Source organism: Cervus elaphus, chromosome 1 (genome assembly GCF_910594005.1).
Source record: "Cervus elaphus chromosome 1, mCerEla1.1, whole genome shotgun sequence".
In the NCBI taxonomy this organism is placed as follows: domain Eukaryota; kingdom Metazoa; phylum Chordata; class Mammalia; order Artiodactyla; family Cervidae; genus Cervus; species Cervus elaphus.
The window spans coordinates 78,634,483-78,645,070 of record NC_057815.1 but is presented as its reverse complement, the minus strand read 5'-3'; positions in this window follow the sequence as shown (position 1 = coordinate 78,645,070).

Genomic DNA, 10,588 nt, shown 5'->3' with positions numbered 1-10,588 from the left:
GTCCTAGTTCACCAATCAGGGATCAAACCCGTGCCCCCTAGAGTGGAGGCGAGGAATCTGAACTACACAAGAAGTCCCATGAATGTTTTTTATGTTTATTTCTAAACCCCTTAATAGCAAAATATTTCCCTTTGATTTAATCTTTTTTGGTATATACTCCCAGAGAATTCCTATTACTCTTTAAAGTTGTTGATGATAATAGAATCCATTGGAAAAATTTCCGCTAAATTACAGAATAAGCATTTTTTAATTTTAATATTGGTAACATAAATTTACATGAAAAGTTAAGACCAGATGTACCACTCAATGCTGATGTCAGATCACTTTTATAGATTTCCTCTATATGCTGTACAGATTTCCCTATATTGTGATGTAGAGCAGTCATGTTATATTAGTTGTAAAGTTCAAGTGATATTAACTCAAACTCTCCCGATGAAATAAACCGTGACCAACCCAGAGATGTAATCAGAAAATGCTTTTTTTAATGTAGCCAAAAGCAACATCATCTTGATCATAAGGTTTTATTTGGTTAATACTTTTAATTGGGAGAGAAAATAACGCACCATCTCCAAAATCATCTTCACCCATTCGAGTTCATTTACCCCAGTTCTTTCTCTCCAGCAAGTCTTTAGCCTCATCTAGACTTCCAGTCCCTTGATCCTACCATTTATCATTGTCCATGACTCCTTTCATATCCTTGCTTCCTTCCTCATGAAGCATAGATGATGGCATTTGCACCACATTATTGGAAACATCCTAACCCGTGTATTTTGTCCCCTCCATCATACCTGTCAAAACCCTCGGTCTTTGAGACCCACTTTCTTGGCACCTCTACCCAAGCAGCAAGGCCTGGTGGGAAGAAGTGCACAAGTATGTTGACTGACTTCAGATTTTTGACCACACCTCTCAGGTGGGCACTTGCTGCTGCCAAACAGGCTAATTCCCTGGTGGTAGTTTAGTTTCTGAGTTGCATTCGACTCTTTTGCGACCCCATGGATGGTAGCCCGTCAGATTCCTTTCTGTGGGATTTCCCAGGCAAGACTACTGGAGTGGGTTGCCATTTCCTACTCCAGGGATCGAACCCTTGTCTCCTGTCTCCTGCATTGCAAGCAGATACTTTTATCGCTAAACCACCTGGGATGCCCTGTAAATCCCTAATAGGTTCACTTTCTCTGGTGACTATTTCTCACCAGATGTCACTTACCTGACATCAAATACCCAACCTTCCCACATCACCTCTCAGATGATAACCTCATTAGACTTTTAGAGATAAATAGATTCACAGAACTAACTAATCTCCCCATTTCACATTTCTGCCAGCCTTCCTGCCTGCAGCCTTCTTTGCCACTTTCCTTCTACTGAATTCTAAGGTCGGTTCTTCCACTTATGCCTTGGATCCCAGCACCAGCTGACCTCAGGGCTTTGCCCCTGCAAAGATTGCCACATTTTACTCCCTTTCTTTCTTGCATTGCCCTCTTTCATTGGTATAAAAGTGTGCTGTGATACCTTTCATCTCAAACACACAAACTTTGCCTTCAATCATTTGGCTAACTCCAGCACCTTACTGGTAACTCAGCTGGTAAAGAATCTGCCTGCAATGCATGAGACTCCAGTTCGATTCCTGGGTCAGGAAGATCCCCTAGAGAAGGGATAGGCTACCTACTGCAGTATTCTTGCCTGGAGAATCCTTAAGGACAAAGGAGCCTGGTGGGCTGCAGTCCATGGGGTCGGTCACAAAGAGTTGGGACATGACTGAGCAACTAAGCGCATGCACAGTACCTTTCCCGCAGAGCTTTTCAGAAGCGCTATCCACTCTTCTGTCAGCTTCTATTTTCTCACCTGCTCCTTGACCCACCCACTCCAATCCAGTTGCACCACAGTCACTGAAACAGCTTTATTTACCAAGAGTAAGAAATCCCCCCAATACTCATCCTTTCGAAAGCTTCGTTTTGCTCTAAGTGAAACCTGTCTCTCCCTTGGGGACGCAATTTCCCCTGAAGCTCTCAGTGACTGTTTTCACTTCTGCTCTTACCCCAGCATTGCCGGGAGTGACTCCCTTGAACACTCAATGTCCTTCCCCTCCTCTTGTTCCATTGTACTCTGCACCCCATCAATCACAGTTCATTCCAGCTCTCTTCTGACTCCAGACCCATACTTGTGCGCCTTAATGTGGCTGAAGGAAAACACAACCGTGCTGAGATCAAGTGGGCCCTTAATGCTGCCCATGAATTTTAATTTATTACAGTAGTCTTTCTCTTCATTCCCCTCCTCCCCTTGACAACTGTTTCTGTCTTCACACTTGAAACACCTCCCTGCATATTCATTCTTGATTGATGACCTTGATTGCTATTTCACCGGAAGAAAAAAAATTAGAAACTACCAGGAGAGAACTTGCTTCCCCCTGCCCGCATGTACTTGAGATGAACTGTCTGTGCCTCCGCTAAGGCCAGCCTCTTCCTTGAAGCAGTAGATTTCCCAGTTTCCAAACCAGAATTTCGTGGTGTCTCCCCAACTCAATGGTAACTCCATCGTTCCAGTAACTCAGGCAGATGATTGCGGCATCCTGCTTGAGTTTATCTGCAGGCTTACATCCAGCTAATCAGCAAGTCCCATCAGCTTCACTTTGAGAACAGTCTCTGCACTTCTCACTGCATTCAGTTATTAACACCTCCTGTCCCAAGCCCTAGCACTCCTCACCTGTGTGCATCATCTCTCAGTTACATCCAACTCTTTGCGATCCTATGGACTGTAACCCACCAGGCTCCTCTGTCCATGGAATCTTCCAGGCAAGAATACTGGAGTGCAATTGCCATTTCCTTCTCCAGGGGATCTTCCCCACCCAGGGATCGAACCCGTGTCTCCTGTGTCTCCTGCATTGCAGGCAGATTCTTTACCTGCTGCTAAATTATAGCTATTGCCTCCTAACTAATTACTTTGGACTTTGCTCCCCACCTCTTCCCTGGCCCCCACAGCGTCTGCTCAATATGGGAACACCTGTGAGGTGCTCCTCAGCCCAAAACCTGGGCTTCCTGTCTCACAATGAAGGCTCCACTCCCCTCTTTCCCCATTCAGTCACCCTCTTCCTCACTTACTCTGTGGCAGCCACTCTGGCCTCCTTCTGAATCTTTAAAGTTGCCAGGCATTTTGACACGTGTTCTTCCCTCTTTAAATGCTCTTTCTCCAGCCGCCTGCATCGCTCATTCCCTCTGCTCATTCAAGGTTTCACAAGTCACCTCTGCACTGTTATTTTACTTTAATTTTCCTTCTTTCTTTAATCCCTGCCGGCTCTAGCCTCAGAGCCGCTGTCCTTGATGCACCCTCTTCCTGGGATGCCCTACCCATGTGCAGCTCCCCGGCTATCTTCTGAAGGTCTTCCTTGTATGTGCTCCTCCTCCAGCTGCCAGCAATGGACGACTAGGAGGGCTAGTTCTCCCAACACTATAGGGAATATTCCATTTGCTAAGGCTGAATCTTCAAGTAGGGCTTCAGCAAGGTCCTTCGTCCCAGTGTCCTTCATATCAGTTGAACAAGACCGAGTCGGGTTCAGAAGCAAAGGAAAGCGTCATTATTAATGGAATAATGGACAGGCTCCGGGCCTAGAGCCTGATTACTCTTATTTTAAATTGCAACCCTGCCCTCCACACCTGGGGCTCTCTCTCCTGCTATTCTTTGTTGTTGTTCAGTCACCAAGTTGTGTCCAACTCTTTGAGACTGAAAAAGTCCTGCTTGGGCTTCCCTGGTAGCTCAGCAGGTAAAGAATCTGCCAGCAATGCAGGAGACCCCAATTCAACTCCTAGGTGGGGAAGTTCCCCTGGAGAAAGGACAGACTGTTCACTCCAGTATTCTTGGGTTTCCATGGTGACTCAGATGATAAAGAATCCTCCTACAATGTGGGAGACGTGGGTTCAATCCTTGGGTTTGGAAGAGCCCCTGGAGGAGGCCATGGCCACCCACTCCACTATTCTTGCCTGGGGAACCCCATGTACAGAGGAGCCTGGTGGGCTACAGTCTATGGGGTCACAAAGAGTCGGACATGGCTGAGCGACTAAGCACAGCTTATTTAGTTTTCTTTTAAGTACTCAGAATCAGCTAGCATACCATAATTTATCTTTTTCCCCCTCATAGATTGTGGATCCCATGAGGACGAGGATTTCCCCCTGTTTTGTAAACAGGTGTAGCCCTAGTCCCTTGAACAGTACCTAGTGTGGAGTTGGTACTCAATATGCATCTGCTCAATGAAAGACCACTTTTGTGCCAAAACTGGTGGTCAGTTCTCTAAATTTCATGTGAATTTACAATAACTTCACTGGTGGTGACTCCCTCCTTGAAACATTTTTCTCTAGGCTTCCATGACCCTGGACTCATGTGATTTTCTACTTGCCTCATTGGTCACTTCTGCGGTTCTTGACTATTTCTCCTCTGTCAGATGTCTAAATGCTGGAGAACAGGCTTCTCCATCTACACTTTTTTCTCAGGAAATCTCATTCGGCACCACCATAGCTTTGAAATATTACCTATAGGCTGATGATTCACAGTATTTTATCTCTAGCCCGAATGTCTGCCTTACATTCCAGACGTGTCTCTCCACCTCCTACACTTCACACCTTGGATGTCTAACAGGCCTCTTAAACCTTCCATGGCCCAAAGCGGTGCCATTGAATTTTATTCTATGTGAGCCATTGTCCCACCCCCACCTCCAAACAGTTTCTGGGTAGTTACACCAAAAGCTCTTTGAGACAGACCTGTCTTGTTCACTGCAACCAAGAAAAATGCCTGACCATTGTAAGCACTTCATATGTATTTGTACTCTTGGTTCGTGATGAAGATTCTTCCACTGGGGAGAAATAGTTTTGGTCTCTTCTGTTTAACCTCATTTTCCTCATTCTTAAAATGGAGCTAAAGAGCTAGATGAAGTACGTGAAGGAACAAACTGCAGGGCTCGACCCATAGGAAAGAGTTGGCCAAAAATTTCATTCAGGGTTTTCTGTAACATTGTGTGGAAAATCTCAAATGAACTTTTTGGCCAACCCAGTAAATATTTAATAAATATCAATTACCATCATTTTAAAAAATATTTACTTGACTGTGTTGGATCTTAGTTGTGGCACGTGGCATCTTTGGTTGTGGCATGTGGGATCTAGTTTCCTGACCAGTATCAAACCCAGGCCCCCTGCATTGGGAACACAGAGTTTTAGCCACTAGACCACAGGGAAGCCCCAAATTACCCTCCTTTCTATAAGATGCTTCATCCGTGGAAGGAAAGCTATGACAAACCTAGACAGCATATTAAAAAGCAGAGACTTCACTTTGTCGACAAATGTCCATATAGTCAAAGCTATGGTTTTTCCAGTAGCCATCTACAGATGTGACAGTTGGACCATATAGAAGGCTGAGCACCAAAGAAATGATGCTTTTGAACTGTGGTACTGGAGAAGACTCTGGAGAGTCCCTTGGAAAGAAAGGAAATCAAACCAGTCAATCCTAAAGGAAATCAACCCTGAATATTCGTTGGAAAGGCTGATGCTGAAGCTGAAGCTCCAATACTTTGGCCACCTAATTCGAAGAGCTGATTCACTGGGAAAGACTCTGTTGCTGTGAAAGATGAAGGGCAGGAGGAGAAAAGGGCAAGAGGATGAGGCATTTGCATGGCATCACCAACTCAATGGACATGAGTTTGAGCAAACTCTGGGAAATAGTGAAGGACAAGGAAGTCTGGCATGCTGCAGTCCATGGAATCTCAAAGAGTCAGATATTAGCCACTTACAACAACTATAAGTCTCATTTAATTCTCCTGAGAGGATTTTGAAGTATTATCCCATTTTTTTTTAACATGTCAAAATTGAGCTCAGATAGGAATAATAAATACGTATAAGTTAAGATAAAAAATATAAACTTTTTACAGCAATGCCTGTCATATACTAGGAATGCATTCAAACCATAAAGATCTTTTTCTAAACACCCCTCACTTAGTTACCCTCAAGACAATTGTAATGAAGTAAGTCATTGAAACGATACTATGGTATGGCACGTCTCTGATCATGTCCTCTCCCCCGCCAGACATGTAGAAAGATGTGTAAAACCTCATTCAGAGGTCGGGGTGGGCGCGGGGAGGGGGGGCGGCACAGGCAGCTGGTGGAAGTTTGTATCTCTTAGTTAGTTGTTTTTAGTACTGTTTCTAAAGAAGAATATGATCCCTGCAAAGTGATTACAGGGGCTGAGGTCCAAAGGCGGTACACATACAGTGAAGGAAGAGCTTATTCTCAGCACCTGGCATACGGGTAACTCAGTGACTGTGGAGGGGAGCAGCAGGCATTCTTCACATGCCCTTGTGACTGTTTTTCTCTCAATTATCCCCACTTCTTTAAATAAGGAGGGGAAAGGTGGGTTATGAATGAAAGATTAAACTGGTAAGAGATCTAGATCAAACACTTTTATTTCACTAAGTGCAGGACATTCCATTCACTCCCAGATTGAATAAGGGATTAACATTTTAGTCAAGAGTATATTATTTGTTTCTCAAATGATTTTAGAGCCCTATGGTTCCACCCAGCTCTCTTTTGTAAGAAGCAACTCAAAATACTATAGTTCCCTAGAGAATGACCCAAACAATCAGAATGGTAAAGTCATAACATAACCTTAGGAAGAGTTTCATCTTATATTTCAGCTGGCTCAAATGCTTCCCTTTTGATGAAGAAAACTGCCGTGTTTCATCAGGAATTCCAGTCAGGGTAGTCAGATATGGGACTTCTAACACTGACATCACTTTCAAGAAGCAGTAAGAATTCTCCCACCAAAGTTCTTCAAAACAGGACTATAAGAGAAAGAGAATTTGGTTTTCATCTCACTGACCTGTAACCACTGAGTCACCATGCTTCTGAGTATCCTTTCGTGGTTATAAGTTATAAGCAGTGTTCATCTCCTTATCTGTCAGAGTTGTCTTTAATCATGTAATTTTATTTGAAAGTATATTTTCTGAAAATTACATAAACCTGACTAAATAAAAATTTGGGGGCTTCCCAGGTGGCGCTAGTGGTAAAGAATCTGCCTGCTGATGTAGGAGACATAAGAGACGCGGGTTCCACCCCTGGGTTGGAAAGATCCCCCTGGAAGAGGGCATGGCAACCCACTCCAGTATCCTTGCCTGGAGAATCCCATGGACAGAGGAGCCTGGCAGGCTATGTGCATTTCATAGGATCGCAAAGAGTTGAACATGAGAAAAAATATAGTTTTCCTCCATTTGTTTTCTCCTTGTTTAAAACTCTGTAACTTTTTATTATTGAAATTTTAGAAGCCAGAGAATAAGCAAGGTGATTAAATACTGTATTGATCTCCTCTATGATTGTTCTTGACACTTTATGATGTAGACATAAACGTCGTGGGGATAAAATTAATTTCTTCAAGTCACTAGAACACTGTGCAGTCCAGGCCAGTTGTAATAATCATAGCAGTCTTTTTGGAACTCTATCTTACTCAGCCATTAAAAAGAATTCATTTGAATCAGTTCTAATGAGATGGATGAAACTGGAGCCCATTATACAGAGTGAAGTAAGCCAGAAAGATAACATTACAGCATACTAACACATATATATGGAATTTAGAAAGATGGTAACGATAACCCCATATGCAAAACAGAAAAAGAGACACAGAAGTACAGAACAGACTTTTGAACTCTGTGGGAGAAGGTGAGGGTGGGATGTTTCAAAAGAACAGCTTGTATACTATCTATGGTGAAACAGGTCACCAGCCCAGGTGGGATGCATGAGACAAGTGCTCGGGCCTGGTGCACTGGGAAGACCCAGAGAAATCGGGTGGAGAGGGAGGTGGGAGGGGGGATCGGGATTGGGAATACATGTAACTCCATGGCTGATTCATATCAATGTATGACAAAACCCACTGAAATGTTGTGAAGTAATTAGCCTCCAACTAATAAAAAAAAAAAAAGTCACAGAGCTCCATTTTCTAGGAGCTCAGGCACTATGGTGCGTGCACGCTCAGTTGTTCGGTCGTGTCCAGCTCTTTGCGACCCCATAGACTGTAGCTTGCCAGGCTCCTCTGTTCATGAGGTTCTCCAGGGAAGAATACTGCAGAGGGTTGCCATGACCTCCTCCAGGGAATCTTCCCCACCCAGGGATGGAACTCAAGTCTCCTGCGGCTCCTGCATTGCTGGCAGATTCTTTGCCGCTGAGCCACCAGGGAAGCCCCAAGCACTGCACTAAGGAACTTTAAATATACTATGTCCAATTCTTATAATAACCTTTGAAGGCACTATTACCCCCATTTAATAGATGAACAGAGTTAAATTCGGAGGTTAAATTACCCAAGTAAAAAATTTACCAAGACCTCCCGGCAAGCCCTTTGCACTTCTCCACATCAGATCAATTTTATCTCATCGATATGATACTAATTACTTTTATGGGTGTAAAGAGAGTTTTCCTGTTTAAACATAGGTGGTTTCTAAGATAGGCATTAGGGACTTAGGAAAAGAAGCATTTTTGTCTTTACTGACCTAATAGTACCCAAAATTTCTTTGGGGACCATTTATTAATCTTGCTTTGGGTTTCCACTTACTATACAACTTGATGATTAAGTTTTATCCTTTAAAATATAAACTACTCTCTTCTATTATTTTACTTATACTTTTACTAAGTATCTTTTACTTTCATACTTGATATTATTTTTTATTCCAATGAGAGCTACATCTTTGCAAACAAAGCCAAGAAATTCTTGTGTTTTTGCTTTTGTTTTTTTGGTTTACTGCAGAGCTGCATATAAGGTTTGAAGGTCAATGAGTAAAGTGAAACTCTGCAACAGTCAAAATTACCTTAAAAAATCCTTTAAATCATCCGTATAGTCTATACGTGTGATTTGTGCATGTAACACAGCTTCTTTCATTTTTTTCAATAATAAGTGTTTATCTATGGCCCTCAATCACACTTTTTTCCTTTCTTAAGAATATTGATCAAGGCATCACCAACCATTTATCTACTACTTGAACAATGTGTCTTAAAATTACAAATGTTTCCATTGGTTTTGCAAATATTCATTCTTGGCTTCAGGTTTCATTGCTTCCATCACTTTTAATATAAGTAAGGAAAAGGGGGGATTGCTCTGGTATATGATCCCGTTAAGTCAACTTTAACATGATTGAACACCACAGTAACTGGAACTCATTAGCTAGCTAAGATTCGTTCTTTTCCCTTATGCATGGTGAAACTTTCTAATTAATAAACTTTTCTTTCCCATATTCCAAATACATATTATTTTATGAAAACTGGGTGAAAACCAAAATACTTATCCCAAGGAAATACAATATATTATGGTAGCAAGTATGCTCTTGAAGCAGGCAGTTGTGTTGGTGTCAAATATAAGTAGAAGCACTGATGACCATCTGTAAGCTTATCAGTTTGATGTAAATGATCTAAAAGAGGCCACAAGAAGATACTATGGACCACAGAATGCAATAGACATGCCCAGAGCACTGAATGCTCCTGCCCGAACGGGAAGCTGCTGCCTCTCAAATGATATTTCTGCTAACCTAGGATAATAAGTAGATGTCAAGAGATATTGAATGAATGACTCTGGGCCTCCCAGCAATATTAAAGTAGATGGGAATTAGGAGTAAGATGAAATGTCTGTCTCATCTCCTCCTCCCAATTCCACAAGGAAAGAATTGAGCCTGGAAAGAATAAATGTCATGTTAGTCCCTTTTTTTTAATTAATTGATTGATTATTTATTATTTTTGGCTGTGCTGGGTCTTTACTGCTGCACAAGGGCTTTCTCTAGTTGCAGTGAGCAGAGTCTACTCTTTGCTGCCGGACGTGGGCTTCTCATTGCAGTGGCTTCTATTGATGTGGAGCACGGGCTCTAGGCTGGTGGGCTCGGTAGTTTTGGCTCACAGTCTTAGTTGCCCCAACACATGTAGAATCCTCTTCAACCAGTGATCGAACCCATGTCCCCTAGCTTGGCAGGTGGATTCTTAGCCATTGGGCCACCAGGGAAGTCCAGCCATGTTAGCTTTTATATCATGGACATAGTTGGTCATGGTGATTAATGGAGTAGGACTGGGAAAGTCTTAAATCCCTGTCTGGAACAAAATTGAAAGGGGGAGTTATAAATAAACAAATCAGTATTATGTTATGTGCTGTGTGTTCTAAGTCACTTCATTCAAGTCCAATTCTTTACGACCCTATGGACTGTAGCCTGCCAGGCTCCTCTGTCCATGGGATTCTCCAGGCAAGAATACTGGGGTGGGTTGCCATTTCCTTCTCCAGAGGAATCTTCCTGACTCAGGGATCGAGCCCACATCTCTTATGTCTCCTACATTGGCAAGCAGGTTCTTTACCACTATCGCCACCTGGGAAGACTGTATTATATTACATCACAAAGGAAGAGGTTTGGAAGAATAGGATTATAAAATCTTGTGGAGGCAATAAAGCTTATCTAATATTTCATTATTAAATGTCTAATTTTTATGAGCTTTCCCATTAGCAAACTATGAATCATTTTATTCATTAATAACAATTGCATAAAATCTTATAGTTAAGCAAACACTTTCACTCTTCTTGTCATCTCAGCAATCCTGTGACT